Below are 7,519 nucleotides of genomic sequence, written 5' to 3' on the forward strand. Positions count from 1 at the left end.
CGAGAAAAAAGTCGAAATGTGGAGAAAAAAGTTGAAATGTCGAGAAAAAAGTTGATATGTCGAGAAAAAAGTTGAAATGTCGAGAAAAAAGTCGATATGTCGAGAAAAAAGTCGAAATGTCGAGAAAAAAGTCGATCTGTCGAGAAAAAAGTCGAAATGTTGAGAAAAAAGTCGAAATGTTGAGAAAAAAGTCGAAATATCGAGAAAAAAGTCGAAATGTCGAGAAAAAAGTCGAAATGTTGAGAAAAAAATTAATTAAAAATAAATAAGTGAAATATTCATCTTTAAAAAAACTTCTCGTATATATCGGTGGATGTTTTACTTAGTTTAAGGGATTTAATGTACTCTCTTTAAACTCAAACCTTTAAAGTGGGGTGGAGTTTTGGAGTATTTATATTTTTTATGTGAAATTTGCCACAAGTTTATACGTAAGAGAATTAGACAAACTACGTATAATACTTTAGAGGAGGAAGATGGTTTTTCATTATTGCACTTCAACAAAAAAGTATAAATATCGAGAAAAAAGCCAAAATGTTGAGAAAAAAGTCAAAATGTCAAGAAAAAAGTCGAAATATCGAGAAAAAAGTCAAAATTTCGTGAATAAAGTCGAAATGTCGAGAAAAAAGTCAAAATGTCAAGAAAAAAGTCGAAATATCGAGAAAAAAGTCGAAATATCGAGAAAAAAGTTGAAATGTCGAGAAAAAAGTTGAAATGTCGAGAAAAAAGTCGATATGTCGAGAAAAAAGTCGAAATGTCGAGAAAAAAGTCGATCTGTCGAGAAAAAAGTCGAAATGTTGAGAAAAAAGTCGAAATATCGAGAAAAAAGTCGAAATATCGAGAAAAAAGTTGAAACATTAAGAAAAAAGTCGAAATGTCGAGAAAAAAGTCGAAATGTCGAGAAAAAAGTCGAAATATCGAGAAAAAAGTCGAAATATCGAGAAAAAAGTTGAAACATTAAGAAAAAAGTCGAAATGTCGAGAAAAAAGTCGAAATGTCGAGAAAAAAGTCGAAATGTCGAGAAAAAAGTCGAAATGTCGAGAAAAAAGTCAAAATTTCGTGAATAAAGTCGAAATGTCGAGAAAAAAGTCAAAATGTCAAGAAAAAAGTCGAAATATCGAGAAAAAAGTCGAAATATCGAGAAAAAAGTTGAAACATTAAGAAAAAAGTCGAAATGTGGAGAAAAAAGTCGAAATTTCGAGAAAAAAGTCGAAATTTCGAGAAAACAGTTGAAATTTCGAGAAAAAAGTTGAAATGTCGAGAAAAAAGTTGAAATGTCGAGAAAAAAGTTGAAATGTCGAGAAAAAAGTCGAAATGTCGAGAAAAAAGTCGATCTGTCGAGAAAAAAGTCGAAATGTTGAGAAAAAAGTCGAAATGTTGAGAAAAAAGTCGAAATATCGAGAAAAAAGTCGAAATATCGAGAAAAAAGTCGAAATATCGAGAAAAAAGTTGAAACATTAAGAAAAAAGTCGAAATGTCGAGAAAAAAGTCGAAATGTCGAGAAAAAAGTCGAAATATCGAGAAAAAAGTTGAAACATTAAGAAAAAAGTCGAAATGTCGAGAAAAAAGTCGAAATGTCGAGAAAAAAGTCGAAATGTCAAGAAAAAAAGTCAAAATGTTGAGAAAAAGTCGAAATATCGAGAAAAAAGTCAAAATTTCTTGTATAAAGTCGAAATGTCGAGAAAAAAGTCGAAATGTCGAGAAAAAAGTCGAAATGTCGAGAAAAAAGTCAAAATTTCGTGAATAAAGTTGAAATGTTGAAAAAAAGTCGAAATATCGAGAAAAAAGTTGAAACATTAAGAAAAAAGTCGAAATGTGGAGAAAAAAGTCGAAATGTGGAGAAAAAAAGTCGAAATTTCGAGAAAAAAGTCGAGAAAAAAGTCCAAATGTCGAGAAAAAAGTCAAAATTTCTTGAATAAAGTTGAAATGTCGAGAAAAAAGTCAAAATATCGAGAAAAAAGTCGATATGTCGAGAAAAAAGTCGAAATGTCGAGAAAAAAGTCGAAATATCGAGAAAAAAGTCGAAATATCGAGAAAAAAGTCGAAATTTCGAGAAAAAAGTCGAAATTTCTTGAATAAAGTTGAAATGTCGAGAAAAATGTCGATATGTCGAGAAAAAAGTCGAAATGTTGAGAAAAAAGTCGAAATGTTGAGAAAAAAGTCGAAATGTTGAGAAAAAAGTCGAAATATCGAGAAAAAAGTCGAAATGTCAAGAAAAAAGTCGAAATGTTGAGAAAAAAGTCGAAATGTGGAGAAAAAAGTCGAAATATTGATATTGTGGCGGACACAATAACGGACCTCGCACCCATCAGGACTGTATGGAAGGGGGCGTGGTCACAAGCATGTATTTGGTTGCTTAGCAACGTGTGAGTTTACAGTTGTCAACTGACAGTTCTTTTGGTCAGTGGGATTCCGCTGTCACGGAATAAAGACGTGTTTTACCAACCTCTGGAGTCGAGCCTCATCCTGCCACAATATAAAAGATGATATGTCGAGAAAAAAGTCGAAATGTCGAGAAAAAAGTCGAAATGTCGAGAAAAAAGTCGGAATGTCCACAAAAAAAGTCGAAACGTTGAGAAAAAAGTTGAAATATCGAGAAAAAAGTCGAAATGTCGAGAAAAAAGTCGAAATGTCGAGAAAAAAGTCGAAATGTCGAGAAAAAAGTCAAAATTTCGTGAATAAAGTTGAAATGTTGAAAAAAAGTCGAAATATCGAGAAAAAAGTCGAAATATCGAGAAAAAAGTTGAAACATTAAGAAAAAAGTCGAAATGTGGAGAAAAAAGTCGAAATGTGGAGAAAAAAAGTCGAAATTTCGAGAAAAAAGTCGAAATTTCGAGAAAAAAGTCGAGAAAAAAGTCCAAATGTCGAGAAAAAAGTCAAAATTTCTTGAATAAAGTTGAAATGTCGAGAAAAAAGTCAAAATATCGAGAAAAAAGTCGAAATGTCGAGAAAAAAGTCGAAATTCAATTCAATTCAATTTTAATTCAATTTTATTTATATAGCGTCTAATACAACAGAGTTGTCTCTAGACGCTTTACAGAGACCCATACCCAGAACATGACCCCCGAGCAGTTATTACATAAACAATGGCAGGTAAAAACTCCCCTTGTGGGAGAAAAACCTTAAGCCAAACAGTGGCAAGGAAAAACTCCCCTTTAGGAGGGAAGAAACCTTGAGCAGGACCAGGCTCATCAGGGGGGACCCTCCTGCCGAGGGCCAGACTGGTGGGTCAGGGACGGCAACAGCACAGCAGGCAGGTGGAAGCAGCAACGGGATGACCGGGGGTGGGGACCGCAGGCCAGCACACAGCTCCCGAAGCTCCGGCCCAATCAGCAAGTCCCAGGTTGGGGTGCAGGGTCAGGAAAAGACTTGTGCTCCGTAATGCAAGCTACAAGCCACCCATGGCCACCTGCAGGACAAAAGAGAGAAAAGGGAGGAGAAGGGGGGGACAGCTACGGGATGACCAGGGGTGGGGACCGCAGGCCAGCACGCAGCTCCCGAAGCTCCGGCCCAATCAGCAAGTCCCAGGTTGGGGTGCAGGGTCGGGGAAAGACTTGTGCTCCGTAATGCAAGCTACAAGCCACCCACGACCACCTGCAGGTTCCGGTGTCCGGCAAAGGATGCTGCAACATGGACAAAAGAGAGAAAAGGGAGGAGAAGGGGGGGGCCAGCACAAGAAACCACAGGAGCGACTCTGACACACTAAAGTTTACACTACCTAGAGATTTACCAACACCAGCTAGAGGTTTACTAAACACTAACTATAGGCTTTACTAAACAGAAATGTTTTAAGTTTAGTTTTAAAGGTGGAGGTGGTGTCAGCCCCCTTAACCCAGATTGGAAGTTGGTTCCATAGTAGTGGCGCCTGATAGCAGAACGCCCGCCCTCCAAATCTACATTTAGATACTCTAGGAACTACAAGTAAACCTGCACTTTGAGAACGGAGAGCTCTGACAGGAACATAAGGCACTATCAGGTCTTGCAAATAATGCGGAGCCAAGCCGTTTTGGGCTTTATACGCAAGTAATAAAATTTTAAATTGGATTCTGAATTTTACGGGTAACCAATGGAGCGACGCTAATACTGGAGAGACGTGGTCTCTCCTGCTAATTCCTGTCAGTACTCGTGCTGCTGCATTTTGGATCAGCTGGAGCCTATTCAGCAAATTACTTGGACATCCTGCTAACAACACATTACAGTAATCTAGTCTAGAAGATACAAACGCATGAACTAGTTTTTCTGCATCACTCTGTGAGAGGATTTTCCTAATCTTTGCAATATTACGGAGATGGAAAAAGGCTATTTTACAAACCTGATTGACATATGGTTTAAACGACAAATCCTGATCGAAAATAACACCAAGATTTCTCACAGTTGCACTGGAAGCCATCGCAACACCATCTAATCCCTTCCTAAGATGCTCTGGACCAAGAATGATAACCTCTGTTTTATCTGAATTTAGAAGCAGGAAATTTCTGGACATCCAGTCCTTGATGTCCCTAAGACATGCCTGAAGTTTAACTAACGGTTCTGTTTCATCCGGCTTCATAGACAAATAGAGCTGCGTATCATCAGCATAACAATGAAAGTGTATGCCGTGATTCTGGATTATACTTCCCAACGGCTGCATGTATAAACTGAACAAGATTGGCCCTAGCACTGAACCCTGCGGAACACCATAACAGACCCTTGACTGTTCTGAAGAAACCTCATGTACATGAACAAACTGGAACCTGTCAGATAGGTATGATTTAAACCAACATAGAGCTGTCCCTTTAATCCCAACAACATGCTCTAACCTGTGCAGTAAAATGCCATGATCTATAGTGTCAAAAGCAGCACTGAGGTCCAGTAGAACCAGTATGGACACTAATCCCTTATCTGAGGCCATAAGGAGGTCATTCGTGACTCGAACAAGTGCTGTCTCTGTGCTATGATGCATTCTGAACCCTGACTGAAAGACTTCAAACAGATCATTTCTATACAAATAGTCACATAACTGGCTTGAAACTGCCTTTTCCAGAATTTTAGACACAAATGGAAGGTTGGAAATTGGTCTATAATTAGCTAAGGTGTCTGGGTCAAGAGAAGGTTTTTTAAGTAAAGGTTTAATTACTGCGACTTTGAAAACCTGTGGTACATATCCTAAACTTAGGGATAAGTTAATTTGGTCCAGTATTGTCGTACCAATAAGAGAAAAAATATGTTTGAATAGACGAGTCGGGATGGGGTCTAACATACATGTGGTTGACTTAGCTCTATTAACGAGTGAAGTCAGCTCAGGGAGGTCTATAGGATCAAAACAGTCTAGAGACAAGTCAGAGCCTAGGGAAGTCGCTAAAGCTGAAGAAACACCTACAACCGGCTGGTTGATTTCTTCTCTAATTCTCGCGATTTTACTGTTGAAGAAGCCCATAAAGTCCTCACTACTGAGAGCTGCAGGAATGCACGGCTCAACAGAGTTGTGACTCTTTGTCAGCCTGGCTACAGTGCTGAACAGAAAACGTGGGTTACTTTTGTTATCCTCTATCAACGTTGAATAATAAGCTGTTCTGGCTTTGCGAATGGCTTTTTTATATACTATTAGAATATCTTTCCATTCACGATGAGAGTCTACAGACCTACAAGAGTACCACTTCCTTTCCATTTTACGCACGTTTTGTTTCAACATGCGGATATCTGAATTATACCAGGGAGTTAAGCTCCTGTGGCTAGAAACCCTCCTTTTCAAAGGAGCAACTTCATCTAAAGCTGAATGCAACAAATCAGCAGTGTTACTAGCAAGGAAATCAACATCTGCAGAGGTAGAACCCAGGTCACTGGCCTCGACTACATCACTATTTCGCACTGTCGTAAGATAAGCAATGGCCTCCCTAAATTTAACAATAACTTCATCAGACAAACATCTGCTAAAATAATACCTCCTATTTTGCACTTCAACATCAACAAAATTAAATTCAAACGTTATTAAGTAATGGTCGGATAAAAGGGAGTTTACAGGTGACACCAACAGACCATCAGTTTCAACACCGTAGGTGAGAACGAGATCGAGAGTATGATTAAAACAGTGCGTCGGTTTATCCACTTTTTGTGAGATACCCATTGATTCTAGAAGAGAATCGAAGGCTAATTTAAAATTATCGCTTTCAACATCCATATGAATGTTAAAATCACCCACTATGATGAATTTATCTGTGCTGATCAATAATCCAGAAAGGAAATCTGAAAATTCAGACAAAAACTCCAGATACGCACCAGCAGGGGGCCGGTACACTACCACTAACACAACTGGCTTCTCTGATTTCCGGCTCGGAAATTTCAGACCAAGCATGAGGCTTTCAAATGTATTATAGTTGCACTTGGGTTCAATTTTTGTTTGGAGACCGGAGTTATAAATTGCTGCGACTCCTCCGCCTCGGCCCGTGCTTCTAGGAATGTGATGATTAAAGTAGCCGGGCGGAGTTGATTCATTCAAACTAACATACTCTTCCTCCTGTAACCATGTTTCTGTTAAGCAGAAAATATCACTCCTGCTCTCTGTAATTATATCATTTACTAACAGAGACTTAGAGCTTAATGATCGTATATTTAGTAGTCCGCATCTAATTTTTCGGTCTGTAATTGGTACCAAATGTGCATTGGTTTTAATTTTTACAAGGTTATCTTGGTTAACGCCTCTATAACGCTGCACCTGGTGAACTTTTGGAGGGCGGGGAACTGCAACCACTTCTATTTTGCTAGGCACCTGGCCAGAGTCGCCAATATCATGTAATCCTACAGTTTTAGAGTCGCTAATTACATAATGCAATCCTACAGTTTTGTTGGCAGGCGTTGGTCCTTGAGAAGCAACAGATGTGTCGCTGAGCCCTTTAAGACTACCCTTCCTCCGAACCGTCACCCAGCTGCCCTGCCTGGCCGGCTGCCGGGGAGCTGCAGGGGAGCGGTTACGCTCAGCTGCTACGGGCCGGTCCGCAGAGGATTCTATCGGACTATGGTCTAGTTGGCCAAACCGGACCTCTAACTGACTAAGCCTCGAAATGTCAAGAAAAAAAGTCAAAATGTTGAGAAAAAGTCGAAATATCGAGAAAAAAGTCAAAATTTCTTGTATAAAGTCGAAATGTCGAGAAAAAAGTCGAAATGTCGAGAAAAAAGTCGAAATGTCGAGAAAAAAGTCAAAATTTCGTGAGTAAAGTTGAAATGTTGAAAAAAAGTCGAAATATCGAGAAAAAAGTTGAAACATTAAGAAAAAAGTCGAAATATCGAGAAAAAAGTTGAAACATTAAGAAAAAAGTCGAAATGTCGAGAAAAAAGTCGAAATGTCGAGAAAAAAGTCGAAATATCGAGAAAAAAGTTGAAACATTAAGAAAAAAGTCGAAATGTCGAGAAAAAAGTCGAAATGTCAAGAAAAAAAGTCAAAATGTTGAGAAAAAGTCGAAATATCGAGAAAAAAGTCAAAATTTCTTGTATAAAGTCGAAATGTCGAGAAAAAAGTCGAAATGTCGAGAAAAAAGTCGAAATGTCG

This window comes from Cololabis saira, chromosome 22, assembly GCF_033807715.1.
Source record: "Cololabis saira isolate AMF1-May2022 chromosome 22, fColSai1.1, whole genome shotgun sequence".
Classification (NCBI taxonomy): Eukaryota; Metazoa; Chordata; class Actinopteri; order Beloniformes; family Belonidae; genus Cololabis; species Cololabis saira.